Source organism: Phyllobates terribilis, unplaced genomic scaffold (genome assembly GCF_046119375.1).
Source record: "Phyllobates terribilis strain yellow unplaced genomic scaffold, ASM4611937v1 Scaffold_8__6_contigs__length_399053987, whole genome shotgun sequence".
Taxonomy (NCBI): Eukaryota; Metazoa; Chordata; class Amphibia; order Anura; family Dendrobatidae; genus Phyllobates; species Phyllobates terribilis.
The window spans coordinates 158,671,972-158,687,240 of NW_027362768.1; the positions used below are offsets into that span (position 1 = coordinate 158,671,972).

At 45.0% G+C, this 15,269-nt stretch overlaps 1 protein-coding gene across 1 annotated transcript in view; it reads right to left on the minus strand.

Annotated features, from left to right (window-relative positions):
- Positions 1-3,922, minus strand: part of TESK2 (testis associated actin remodelling kinase 2) — a 41,987-nt gene extending 38,065 nt beyond the window's left edge. The window contains 1 exon segment of the mRNA XM_073643594.1: positions 3,764-3,922. The gene's annotated coding sequence lies outside the window, so the exon portion shown is untranslated.
- Between the last annotated feature and the right edge of the window lie 11,347 nt (positions 3,923-15,269).

Genomic DNA, 15,269 nt, shown 5'->3' on the forward strand with positions numbered 1-15,269 from the left:
ATATAACACTGTATACAGGCACGCACAGAGCGGCATATAACACTGTATACAGGCACGCACAGAGCGGCATATAACACTGTATACAGGCACGCACAGAGCGGCATATAACACTGTATACAGGCACGCACAGAGCGGCATATAACACTGTATACAGGCACGCACAGAGCGGCATATAACACTGTATACAGGCACGCACAGAGCGGCATATAACACTGTATACAGGCACGCACAGAGCGGCATATAACACTGTATACAGGCACGCACAGAGCGGCATATAACACTGTATACAGGCACGCACAGAGCGGCATATAACACTGTATACAGGCACGCACAGAGCGGCATATAACACTGTATACAGGCACGCACAGAGCGGCATATAACACTGTATACAGGCACGCACAGAGCGGCATATAACACTGTATACAGGCACGCACAGAGCGGCATATAACACTGTATACAGGCACGCACAGAGCGGCATATAACACTGTATACAGGCACGCACAGAGCGGCATATAACACTGTATACAGGCACGCACAGAGCGGCATATAACACTGTATACAGGCACGCACAGAGCGGCATATAACACTGTATACAGGCACGCACAGAGCGGCATATAACACTGTATACAGGCACGCACAGAGCGGCATATAACACTGTATACAGGCACGCACAGAGCGGCATATAACACTGTATACAGGCACGCACAGAGCGGCATATAACACTGTATACAGGCACGCACAGAGCGGCATATAACACTGTATACAGGCACGCACAGAGCGGTATATAACACTGTATACAGGCACACACAGAGCGGTATATAACACTGTATACAGGCACACACAGAGCGGTATATAACACTGTATACAGGCACACACAGAGCGGTATATAACACTGTATACAGGCACACACAGAGCGGTATATAACACTGTATACAGGCACACACAGAGCGGTATATAACACTGTATACAGGCACACACAGAGCGGTATATAACACTGTATACAGGCACACACAGAGCGGTATATAACACTGTATACAGGCACACACAGAGCGGTATATAACACTGTATACAGGCACACACAGAGCGGTAGATAACACTGTATACAGGCACACACAGAGCGGCATATAACACTGTATACAGGCACACACAGAGCGGTATATAACACTGAATATAGTGTGTGTGTGTGTGTGTGTGCAGTACAGACCAAAAGTTTGGACACACCTACTCATTTAAAGATTTTTCTGTATTTTCATGACTTTGAAAATTGTACATTCACACTGAAGGCATCAAAACTATGAATTAACACATGTGGAATTATATACTTAACAAAAAAGTGTGAAACAACTGAAAATATGTCTTATATTCTAGGTTCTTCAAAGTAGCCACCTTTTGCTTTGATGACTGCTTTGCACACTCTTGGCATTCTCTTGATGAGCTTCAAGAGGTAGTCACCGGAGATGCTCTTCCAACAATCTTGAAGGAGTTCCCAGAGATGCTTAGCACTTGTTGGCCCTTTTGCCTTCACTCTGCGGTCCAGCTCACCCCAAACCATCTCGATTGGGTTCAGGTCTGGTGACTGTGGAGGCCAGGTCATCTAGGTAAGCACCCCATCACTCTCCTTGGTCAAATAGCCCTTACACAGCCTGGAGGTGTGTTTGGGGTCATTGTCCTGTTGAAAAATAAATGATGGTCCAACTAAACGCAAACCGGATGGAATAGCATGCCGCTGCAAGATGCTGTGGTAGCCATGCTGGTTTAGTACGCCTTCAATTTTGAATAAATCCCCAACAGTGTCACCAGCAAAGCACCCCCACACCATCACACCTCCTCCTCCTCCTCCTCCATGCTTCACGGTGGGAACCAGGCATGTAGAGTCCATCCGTTCACCTTTTCTGCGTCGCACAAAGACATGGTGGTTGGAACCGAAGATCTCAAATTTGGACTCATCAGACCAAAGCACAGGTTTCCACTGGTCTAATGTCCATTCCTTGTGTTCTTTAGCCCAAACAAGTCTCTTTTGCTTGTTGCCTGTCCTTAGCAGTGGTTTCCTAGCAGCTATTTTACCATGAAGGCCTGCTGCACAAAGTCTCCTCTTAACGGTTGTTGAAGAGATGTGTCTGCTGCTAGAACTCTGTGTGGCAATGACCTGGTCTCTAATTTGAGCTGCTGTTAACCTGCGATTTCTGAGGCTGGTGACTCGGATAAACTTATCCTCAGAAGCAGAGGTGACTCTTGGTCTTCCTTTCCTGGGGCGGTCCTTGTGAGCCAGTTTCTTTGTAGCGCTTGATGGTTTTCGCAACTGCACTTGGGGACACTTTCAAAGTTTTCCCAATTTTTTGCACTGACTGACCTTCATTTCTTAAAGTAATGATGGCCACTCGTTTTTCTTTACTTTGCTTTTTTCTTGCCATAATACAAATTCTAACAGTCTATTCAGTAGGACTATCAGCTGTGTATCCACCTGACTTCTGCACAACACAACTGATGGTCCCAACCCCATTTATAAGGCAAGAAATCCCACTTATTAAACCTGACAGGGCACACCTGTGAAGTGAAAACCATTTCCGGTGACTACCTCTTGAAGCTCATCAAGAGAATGCCAAGAGTGTGCAAAGCAGTCATCAAAGCAAAAGGTGGCTACTTTGAAGAACCTACAATATAAGACATATTTTCAGTTGTTTCACACTTTTTTGTTAAGTATATAATTCCACATGTGTTAATTCATAGTTTTGATGCCTTCAGTGTAAATGTACAGTTTTCATAGTCATGAAAATACAGAAAAATCTTTAAATGAGGTGTGTCCAAACTTTTGGTCTGTACTGTATATAGTGTGTGTGTGTCAGTCAGTATACAGTGTGTCACTGTATATAGTGTGTGTGTCAGTGTATATAGTGTGTGTATATAGTGTGTGTCACTGTATATAGTGTGTGTGTCAGTATACAGTGTGTATATGTATCACTGTATATAGTGTGTGTCAGTGTATATAGTGTGTGTATATAGTGTGTGTCACTGTATATAGTGTGTATATAGTGTGTGTCACTGTATATAGTGTGTGTCACTGTATATAGTGTTTGTCACTGTATATAGTGTGTGCGTCAGTATATAGTGTGTGCGTCAGTGTATATAGCGCGTGCGTCAGTGTATATAGCGCGTGCGTCAGTGTATATAGCGCGTGCGTCAGTGTATATAGCGCGTGCGTCAGTGTATATAGCGCGTGCGTCAGTGTATATAGCGCGTGCGTCAGTGTATATAGCGCGTGCGTCAGTGTATATAGCGCGTGCGTCAGTGTATATAGCGCGTGTGTCAGTGTATATAGCGCGTGTGTCAGTGTATATAGTGTGTGTATATATAGCGCGTGTCAGGGTATATAGCGCGTGTCAGGGTATATAGCGCGCGTCAGGGTATATAGCGCGTGTATATATAGCGCGTGTCAGTGTATATAGCGCGCGTCAGTGTATATAGCGCGCGTCAGTGTATATAGCGCGCGTCAGTGTATATAGTGTGTGTATATATAGCGCGTGTCAGTGTATATAGCGCGTGTCAGTGTATATAGCGCGTGTCAGTGTATATAGCGCGTGTCAGTGTGTGTCACTGTTGTCAGTATATATTGTGTGTGTGTCACTGTATATAGTGTGTGTGTCGTTGTACATCAGGCTGTGGCCCCTCTGAGCTGTATGTTGCAGCAACACTAGGGGTCGCTAGTGAGCGGGATGGGTCGGATACGTCCGCGGCCGTAGAGGGCGGTACGTCACGCTGCACTCACCGTACGCGGTTTCCCGTACCGCCCGCCGCCCTCAGCGTTCTTCTCCGGCCTCCATGTCCGCCAATGTCGATCTCTCAGCGGAGACTCCGCCGCGACCCAGCGCAGCTTCAACAGGGGGCGGAACCCTACAGTGTACCCCGCCCACCTCTCGTACACTAGCCAATCTACGTTCGCGAAAGCGTGACTGACATGTTACACTCTCGTCCAATCACTAATCGCAATTTTCGCATAGCCCGACTCCCACACAGAAGTCGTTTTTCTATTGGCTGCCTATTTACTGAGTGGCAGTCGCTTTGTCGAATAGAAAGCATATACTGTTGGGGCGGGCCTGATAATTGTCAGCCAATAGGAGGCGGGAGGGCGCATGTCGCAGCTCAAAGTTGGTAAATAGTTTTGTGGACAGGATGTTTCTCTCCTGGGATTGGTCAGTAACTCTCAGAGGGAGGAGCCTAGGAGGAAGTAATGTGCCAATAGTTATACTTTATAAATGATTGACAGATTATTTGACGAATTAAAAGTGAGCAGTGGTAAAGTAGTGGTGGTGGTGACAGTCCTGCTGATGCTGAGTGCCCTCAGTGCGGCACAGACCCTTTGCTGGTTCTTTACGGTACAGGCAGTGGTGGATTTTATCATTACAGCTTTCTGGTCTGTTTTTCCTTTTTTTGCAGGTGATCAGGACTTCCGCTGATTCTTTTATCTCTTGGGGCTCACAGAGGAGGAATATTATATTTTATTATTTTGGACCGTCACTGGTGCGCTGACGGCAAATATGTTATTTTAACATTTTTAGATTTTATTTTCGCTCCTAGGAATACAGCGGACGAGTGACGTGAAGTTTGCTTTATTTTACCTTATAAAACATTTTTATTTATTTTAATTAATTTTTTTTTTTTACATTTTATTTTCTTGCTCTTCCAACAGGAGCGGTGATCGCCTGCGCACAATGCCCTGTAGTCCTGCAATATTCCGCTGTATTGTAAACTTACTGCTCTGCTGTGGAGACTCAGAAGGTGTACAAAGATGGCGGACACGGGGGGCCGCCAGCTGCCAGGATAACGTGTCTGCCCCCTCTATCAGTACAGGACTTGATGGGTGACAGAAGGGAAACCTTTCCCAAATTTTTATATGCCGCTGTGATGAGCTCCGATTGCACATGTTATACCTGAGCGCCGGCTGTACACAGCGCACACATTACATACATGTACTCGGGATGGCACCAACTGATACCTGGGCAGAACTGATCCTCCTGGAGCTGTTGTCCCCAGCACTTACCCTGATCTCAGAGACAGTATCACACATGGTAGGATTAGATACACATCTCAGCAGACTATCATACATGATAGGATTAGATACACATCTCAGCAGACAGTATCACACAGGATAGGATTAGATACACAGCTCAGCAGACAGTATCACACAGGATAGGATTAGATGCACAGCTCAGCAGACAGTATTATACAGGATAGGATTAGATACACGGCTCAGCAGACAGTATCACACAGGATAGGATTAGATACACAGCTCAGCAGACAGTATCACACAGGATAGGATTAGATACACAGCTCAGCAGACAATATCACACAGGATAGGATTAGATACACATCTCAGCAGACAGTATCACACAGGATAGGATTAGATTCATGGCTCAGCAGACAGTATTATACATGATAGGATTAGATACACAGCTCAGCAGACAGTATCACACAGGATAGGATTAGATACACAGCTCAGCAGACAATATCACACAGGATAGGATTAGATACACATCTCAGCAGACAGTATCACACAGGATAGGATTAGATACACAGCTCAGCAGACAGTATCACACATGATAGGATTAGATACACAGCTCAGCAGACAGTATTATACAGGATAGGATTAGATACACAGCTCAGCAGACAGTATCACACAGAATAGGATTAGATACACATCTCAGAAGACAGTATCACACATGGTAGGATTAGATACACAGCTCAGCAGACAGTACCACACATGGTAGGATTAGATACACAGCTCAGCAGACAGTATCACACATGGTAGGATTAGATACTTTACTTTCCCGGTCTTTCTCCCTATACCTGAGCTGTATTGTGATTTTCCTTGTAGCTTCATTATTCCTGGTGGACGGTGGTTATTTTATAATCATTTGCTGTCCTCTGGTGGACATTACTGGTATTACTTGCTTTGCTAGCAGGTCACTGACATTTGTGTCCTCTGTATCTCTTCCATTGAACTGATGATTAACCTGATGTTATTCATTAATGTTATTAGGTGTTTTTTCCATGATATAACTGGCAGATCATTCTCTGTTGTAAACAGAATTTATTTCCAGTGACTTTGCTAATTAGGCCATGTTCACACGTTCAGTATTTGGTCAGTTTTTTACATCAGTATTTGTAAGCCAAAACCAGGAGTGGGTGATAAATGCAGACGTGGTGACGTGTTTCTATTATACTTTTCCTCTAATTGTTCCACTCCTGGTTTTGGTTTACAAATACCGATGTAAAATACTGACCAAATACTGAACATGTGAACGTGGCCTAAAAGTGATTACATTCTAGCATGTGAGCTACATCCTGACGAGATGCCTGTAGCCAGCAGTTGCCACAATGTCCACAGTGTCACCAGAGCTCACATCGTACTCTACTGGTTTAAATGGAAGCTGCCATCACGTTTTTAAGGAGGAAGGTGTGGTACGGCTGTCCCCCTACAATGCCCCCTTCACACATCAGTGTCCGGTACGTGTGGTGACAGTTTCCACACGTACTGGAGACACTTACACACATAGACCCACTCACATCTATGGGTCTGCGCACATGTCAGTGTGTTTACATGGACCGTGTGCCCCACACGTAGACATATCCATTTTTACGGATTTTTATGTAAGTTCACGGCGGACCCATGTGGATTAATTTTATTTTTATTGTAATAAATGGGTAAATGATGGTAATTGTCGGGCAGTGATTTTTACAATTAAAGGACTTTTTTTCTGTGTGTTTATTACTTTTGACTATGGGGTTAACAATGGGGGTGTCTGATAGACTCCTCACCATTACTAACCCCTGGGCTTCATGTCCGTGGACATTACACAGCTGACATCAACCCCACAATCCCATTACCCCGATTGCCAACGCACCAGGGTAATTGGGAAGAGCCAAGGCTAAACACCAGAATTGGCGCGTCTAATGGATACACCATTTCTGGGCTGGCTGAGCGCTGGTGTTATTAGTCTGGGAGGGGGCCAATATCCATGGCCCCTTCCCAGCCTATTAATATCAGCCCACAGCTGTCTGCTTAGCCTTTGCTGGTTATTAAAAATAGGGTCGACTCCACGTAATTTTTTTGGGTCCAACATTTTTAATAACCAGTTAAGGCTATGCAGACAGCTGTGGGCTGATATTAATGGTCTGGTAAGCTCCATGGATATTGTCCACTTCCCAGAATAATAACACCTGCCCCCAGCTGTCTGCTTTTCCTCAGCAAGTACACATGCAAAGCGCTGATTATATATCACACTGACATATTTCTATAACCAATCATCGATCTATCTCTATCTTTGCACATCTAACACCTGAACATCTGTCATTTGTATTCTTCATTCTATTCCAGTACTAAGACTGAGATCTCAGGGGTAAGGTTTCTCCTTGTGGAGAGTGACATGCCAGGTCTGGCACGCCTTAGCCTCTCACCCAGCCAAATCAGATCTCATACTTTGCACTGATGAGAAGCAATACCCCGAAACACCGTGTCTGAAAATTGAGGTTCTGATTTGGCTTTTATCCTAAGTCATATTTCAGGCTCGCTAAAGGGTCGATAATGACTTTTAGGGTTGCTACTTCCAATAGGTGGCGCTCTAGAATTCAAGTCCTCTTCCTCTCTGAAGAGACAGTTTGCATATTTAATTCCCCAGAGGAGCATGCAAGGCGTTTAAGGCTATGTGCACACTGTGCATTTTTGGTGCATTTTTGCAGCATTTATTCCACTCGAAAATGGGCCAAAAACGCTAGGTAATCCGTCTGCCAGCTAATGCAATGACAATCCTGAAGTGCTGTGCACATGATCAGGTATTTTCCTGTCAGGATTGTCATTGCGTTTAAATCTGCAGCATGTCAATTCTTTGTGCCTTTCTGAAGCGTTTTTCAGCCATTGACTTGAATTGAGTCAGTAAAATCCGCAGCAAAAACGCAGGTATAAAAATATTTGTGGATTTGCTGCAGATGTTTGCTGCGTATTTGACTGACTCAATTCAAGTCAATAAGTCAAAATCGCTGCAAAAAAACTCACAAAGAATTGCCAGCGGGAGACTACTCCTCCCATCATCCTACTGCTGCTCCAGCTGATAATCGCAGGAGCAGTGGCCACTGAGGGGTGAAGTAGTCTCCTCCAGCCGGCGTCTGTGCGCAGTGTAAAAAATAAAAAAGTTAAAATAAATCGATGTTAAAATAATAAACACTTTATACTCACCTACCGCCATCATCACGAGTGTCCCACGGCGATCAGATCACTCGGCAGCACTCTATACAGGAGTGTAATCTCTCCTGGCAGTGTATAGCGCTGAGGTGCCGGGACTGAGGCCACTGGAGTTCATTCAGCTGAAGATCAGCTGAAAGCTCCAGTGACCTCACTTACGGCATTTTCTCACGCAACACTGATGCAGTAAGTGAGGGCACCAAAGCTCTCAGCTGATCTTCATCAGTCCCGGCACCTCAGCGCTATACACTGACAGGAGTGATTACACTCCTGTCAGTGTATACAGTGATGTCTTCTACAACAGTCACAGCAGTGATTGCTGATGTGACTGCTGTAGAAGTGACCAGATCGTCGTGGGACACTGGAATTACATCATAACGGCAGACAGATGAGGGATATGGTTGTTTTTTATTTTTGGTTTCTTACAGGTGACAATGGCTTCAGCGGAATGGGTCTTAGGTGAGTATATGGTGTTTTTTATATTTAAATAAATTATTAAAACCGTGTGGAATTTTATTTAAAATTAAAGACTTTATTTTGCTAGGGGGAAGAGCGGAGGCTAAGTGCCAGATATGGCGCATCTTATGGTAGCGCCAGTTCTGGGACTGCTGAGAGCTGATATTATTAGCCTTAGAAGGGGCCAGGATACATGGCCCCTTCCCTGGCTATTAATATCAGCTCACAGCTGTCTGTTTAGCCTTCGCTGGTTAGATTTTATAGGGAGACCCTACGTCAATTTTTGTCCCCCTGTAATCTAGCCAGTAAAGGCTAAGCAAACAGCTATGAGCTGTTATTAATAGCCTGGGAACATTTTTGGCTAATGGCCCCTTCCCCAGCTAGCAATGTCAGCCCTCAGTAGTTGGCTTTCCCTCTGTTGGTTATGAAAATGATCTGGAAGCCCACGCCTTTTTTTAAATTTTAGGCTATGTGCCCACTATCCGGACGTAGCAGCGCTTTGGACGCAGCATGTTTTCTCTGCGTCCAAAACTCTGCATTCTATTGAATGCCGGTAAATCCACGTGTTCACTGAACCATGCAGATTTATCGCATTCAATACATTCTAGTGGTCAAATTTCTGTTGCATAGACTAGCGACTCCGCAAGTGAATTTGACATGCTGCGGTCCTGAAAGACGCGGTCTGCAGCCTCAGATGCACGCATAGTGAACATGGGATTTCTAGAAATCTTATCCACTATACTGTAACATCTGGCCGCTGCGGGTTTGACGCTGTATAAATAAGCAGAATCAAACCCGCAGCATTTCCTCATCATGGGCACATACCCAAACTCACTAGCAGCATGTCAATCTTTATAAATGTTCTTTATTTTTTTTTAAATAAATCGATATTAAAATAAAAACTTTTTTTTTTTTTTTGCACGTTTCTGAAAAGAGCCATGATGTAGGGATAGAGATCCTGATTCCAGTAATGTATCACTTAGTTTAGTGGGTGCAGCAGTTGTGATAGAATCACAGTTTACTCTGCTGCAGATTTAGCAGAACTGAGAATGATGAGCTCTGTATAACTGATAGGCAGCTTTCTGTGTACACGGTGTATTGATAGAAAGCTGCTAATCAGTGGTGGGGGTGTAGTTGGACCAGGAGGCACGAGATACCTAGTCCTGTAGTGATCATCGCCTTCTGATAAAACACTGATTGAATTGAAACAGCAACAAAGTGTAGTAAGTGACACATCGATCAGGGTCTCTGCCCCTACATTATAGTGCTCTCAGATTACATAGCAAAAACCTGCTGGGAGATTCCCTTTAAATGATTATACAGTATAATGACATTTTTAGACAGAAATTTAATTTTTTTTTTATTTTTGTCAAGATCTTTACTTCCTGTGAGTGAAAAGTAACTTAATTATTTAGGAAACTGAATACCTACTCTGACCTAGATGGTTTCTTAAGCAATGGTGATCAGCTGTTATCATTGCTGGTAGTTAATTTCAGCCGCTGCGCCTCTGGCTGATTATTGCCACTGAACCTAGTGATCTTCTTCACCAAAGTCATGTCAATATATCATTATTTTTATTGCTGTCGTATAATTATAGGATTTTTCTGTATTATGTAACCAGCGTTGGATGTTTGGAGATTTCAGGTGAAGGCAATAGCACTGACCAGCAGGTGGCAGCATAAGACAAGCGCTGCAGATGATCGCAGCTGAAGGACCGATTCATTGTTAATTAACGCTCTCTCCGCTGACATCTATTATGTACGAGACGTGTGGGGTTTATTGTATCGATGGGAACAGATAAATCTCATTACTCAGAAAGAACATTGAAGGAAATATTCTCCTGACGTTGTGGGCGAAGATGACAGCACCACACGCTGTGCCCTGGGCAGCAAGGTCACCGTGACCTTTACATCAAACTTGTGTCACTGATGAAAACCCTCAGATCATTTTTTTTTTGTGTATAAAATCAAATTGCAAAATCCGCCCGACTCCAAACTGCTTTATTTCTCACACGCTGGTGTGAATGTTGCTTTAGTCACATTATTTGTTAGCCCCATAGTCCGCAATTTCACTTGTGCTTTTTTCTGTCCTTCCGTGTTAACACGGGGAAGTATTCTTTTTTTTTTTTTAATTTTATACTTCCTTTAATGTACCTGTCTGTGTGGACCCCGAGAAATGGGAATTACTACCTTCCCGCACATGATTGGCTCGTAAAAGCCACTTTTGGGAAGATCCTTTCTTCTCATCTGGGTGCAATTTTCAGGCACATCTGTGGTGTAGGATGGATCATCAATTCCTCATCCCAGGAGAATACATTTCTAAGCATTATTTCATGTCAGAATTTCTTCTAAGGCCACGGCCCCACTATCAGTATTTTTTCTCAGGAGTGGGAGCCAAAACCAGGAGTGGGTGATAAATGCAGAATTGGTGACTTGTTTCTATTATTCTCTTTGTCTGATTGTTCCTCACCTGGTTTTGGCTCCCACTCCTGAAAAAAAATACTGACCGAATACTGATAGTGGAGCCGTGGTCTTATGAAGAGCCTACACGCGGATCTAAATCAGACTTATATAATGACCCAGACCAATATCTCTTTGTCAGATGTGAAGTTATGGGGTCTTACAACAGTAGCCACCGAGACACAGGGGCGGATATAACGCCAGTGCAGCTGCACCGGGGCCCGGAGGGTCAGGGAGGCCCTTGCCGGGCGGCTAATGTTGAGGGCAATCTGGCCTGCTTCTCGGAGCACAAAGCTCCGGGGGGGCACATGGCCAGATTGCCCTCTCATGTACGGTGGTCAGGGAACGATCCCTCAGCTCTGCTGCCTCCAGCTCCGCTGCTGACAGGAGGAAAATGGCAGCAAAGCTGGAGGGATCCGTCCTCTGCTTCCTGCCCGACGCTTCCTCCCTGTTAGAACCCTCCTGTTAGTTTTTTTTCTATTTTTGTTGGTCACATGACTTTTTGCCTATTTAATCCAGCTCCGCCCTCCTGGCCTTGCTGGACTTCAGTGTTACATTTACTCTTAAGCTAGCCAGGTGCCTTGTACCTTACTCTGTAGTTTGCTTGGTCTTTGGACCACTAGTACTTTTTGTTTGTTTATCTTTGCTCTGCTACAATTTCTGCTAGGAGGTGTCCAACTATATCCCAGTCCTTAGTTCTTGTAGGGACCCCTCCCTTATATCTATAGGTCTACGTTCAGACTAGCCGAGGACTTAGGTGGGTCTGTTCACAAGGAACAGGTCCCCCGCTGCATCGTAGGGAATCAGCTTAGTCCTATTGTAGGGACAGTTTTCCTATCTTTCCTTAGTGCTTGTAGCAGTTCATAACACTCCCTGACACAGATGCACGCAGCTTGATGACGTCATCATGCAGCGCGCGCCTGAGTCAGGGAGAAAGTTGCTGGCAAGGAGGATGCTGCAGGGGAAGAGCAGAGAGGTAAGTTGTTTTTTTTGTTTTTTTACTGAAACGCTGGGAATGGGAACAGGAGAATGAGGGGAGGTGGGGAAGAGCAATGTTGGGGATGGAGAGAGCAATGATGGGGATGGTGGCGATGGGGAGAGCAATGATGGGGATGGGGAGAGCAGTGATGAGGATGAGGAGAGCAATGATGGGGATGAAGAGAGCAATGATAGGGATGGTGGCGATGGGGAGAGCAATAATGGGGTTAATGGGGATGGGGAGAGCAATGATGAGCAATGATGGGGCTGGGGAGAGCAATGATGGGGCTGGGGAGAGCAATGATGGGGATGGGGAGAGCAATGATGGGGCTGGGGAGAGCAATGATGGGGCTGGGGAGAGCAATGACGGGTTGCTGGGAGAGCAATGACGGAGGTGCTGGGAGAGAGCTATGATGAGGGTGCTGGGAGAGAGCAATGATGGGGTGCTGGGAGAGAGCAATGACGGGGGTGCTGGGACAGACCAATGATGGAGGTGCTGGGATAGAGCAATGATGGAGGTGGTGGGAAAGAGCAATGATGGGGGTTTCAGTTTGCTTGTACTGTAAAGCCTTGTATGTTTTCCGTGTGCACATAGCCTTACAGTTAATTGGGGAGAGTCACAGAGACTGAATACTTTATATTATTGGCTGGGGGAGATTATAGTTAATGGGGGGCACAGTGCTGCTTATCACTTTATATTTTGATTGGTGCTTGGCTAATAGTATATTAATGGGGGGGGTACATATCTGTAGTCAGGGGCGCAGTGCAGAGGAGACACATGTATATATACAATATATGTGACCTTGTTATTTTCTAGGCTGGAGATCATCGTGACAAGACGAGTCGTGGCTGGGAGATGTCGTCATGAAGGTCTGACCAGATGGTGAAAAAGCAGCAGAAACCGACTCTGATCAGATGAGACGTCAGCGGTAAGTGCCTGGATGTAAATATTATTCTGTATCTGCACTGTGTGACTTGGAGTGATGATGTTATCTGTAAAATCCCTCAGGCCACATTCTCACATTTGTGTGAAATGTCCGTGTGCTGCCAGATCTTTTTATCGGATGGTCCACGGACTCGTAGAGTTTTATAGATCCATTCACACATCCATGAAAATCACGGATCTGAGAATGAGATCTGTGAGGGTCAGATAATGTCCTGTTCTGATCTGATTTTGGGGATTAGAATAGGACATGCTCAATGCGTCGGTAAAACAGGGCAGCACACCGACACTGCATACAGATACAGGAATGTAGCCGTATTATGTATAGCACAGTCCCTTAGTATATAGTGTACTCACTTATTATGAAGAGCGCCATCCTTAGTTACATAGTTTCCTCTTTTATTATGTATAACGCCCTCCCTTATTACGTACCATCCTCTCTAGTTATATATGGTGCTGTCTCTTATTATATAGTTTCCTCTGCTGTTATGTACAGTGCTGTCCCTTCCATAGTGTATTCTTGTTATTTTTGTCAGTCACAGCGCCCTCTTTTATTACATAGTCGTCTCTTGTTAGATATAAAATGACGGCTGATGGGGCAGCCGGTGACCAGAAGACCAGTCCATCAGCTCCTCCATCAGAAAAGATGCTTTCCCATGCTCCATCAGTCGTCATTGCATTATATATCTAACAAGAGAGGACACTATGTAATAAGGACAGGGTGCTATAGATAATCCAATATGTAAGGGACGGTGCTGTACATAACAAGAGAGGGCACTGTGTAAAAAGGGGCAGCAATATACATAATAAAGGAGGCTATGTAAGAGGAATATATGTGTGTGTGACTATATATACATGTGTAGCTTTGTCGCCACAAAAGCTGGGGGTCCAGACACATTACTTGCACAGGGGCCCCAAGCAGTCAGTGTCCGCCCCTGCCGAGACAGTAGGACGGCCGGTCATTGTTCCCCCTCCATGGACAGAGATAGCGACAGATGCGCCTCTTACAGGATGGGACGCCCATATGACGGGCCAGATGGACAGACGAGCTCCATCTTCAAACCTCAGTGAGTTAAAGGCAGTTCAGAGAACTCTTCTGTACTTTCATCCATCCAGCGGAGATCTGTCAGGATCATGTCTGACAACCAGGCGGCAGTGTCCTGTGTAAACCATCAGGGATGTGTCAGATCCGTAGCTCTTCTAATCCATCTTTTCTTGGGCAGAAAACAATTTACAGCAATTATCAGCGGAGTATATCAGGAGGGACCGGAATAATCTAGCAGTCCGGCTAAGTTGCGATTTGCTCCTTCCAGGAGAACGGTCTCAGGACCAGAACATCTTTCTCCAGATGGAGAACCGTGGCAGGTATCTTCAGGTGGACTTGAAGGCCACTTGCAAGAACAAGAAAGCAGCTCGTCCACTTCCGCTCCCTCTTCGTAGCTCTGGATTATCTTCCGATATCGTGGCACTTATGTGATTCCTTCAATTTCGATAATCGCAAAAGGTTTCACAAACGCTCAGATGGGAACAGGTCTTGCTTATCATTTTCTTCCCAAGAGGACCTGGTTCACAGCCTGGATAGTGATGAGCAAGGATGCTCCCTGATCTTGTGACACAGGACAGCCGATGTTGTCCTCACCTAGACCCCCGTTATCTGAAGACGTGGAGGTTGATTGCCCCTTTTTCTTAATGTGTCACATACTGGGCTTCTTGCTGTAGTTTTGATAAAATCACAGTTTTATCAGCAGGAGATTATCCCTAGAGGACTAGTAAACCTGCTGATGTGTAGTCCTCCATATTCATGAGCTTTGTTTAACCCCGCCCCCATCACTGATTACCAACTTTCAGCCTATGCACAGCATACACAGGAAGCATCCAATCAGTGGTGTGGGCCGGGTTATACAGAGCAAAGTATTCAGAGAACTGCTAGATCTACAGCAGAGAAAACAGATTTTGATCAAAACTGCAGCAAGCAAGTAAGTGACACATCGCTGGAATCAGAGCCTCTGCCTCTACATCATGCTGCTCTCAGATGGGGAAGCAAAACCTGGTGACAGATTCCCTTTTAATGAATTTGATGCATCTTTCAGCAACTGTGTGTCTTTGCCTGAAATGTTACCCCAGTCACTGACTGGAGTACATTTCTGGCGTAATTTACCCCATTTTAGTATCATAAATTGTCATTAATTATCTGTATGAT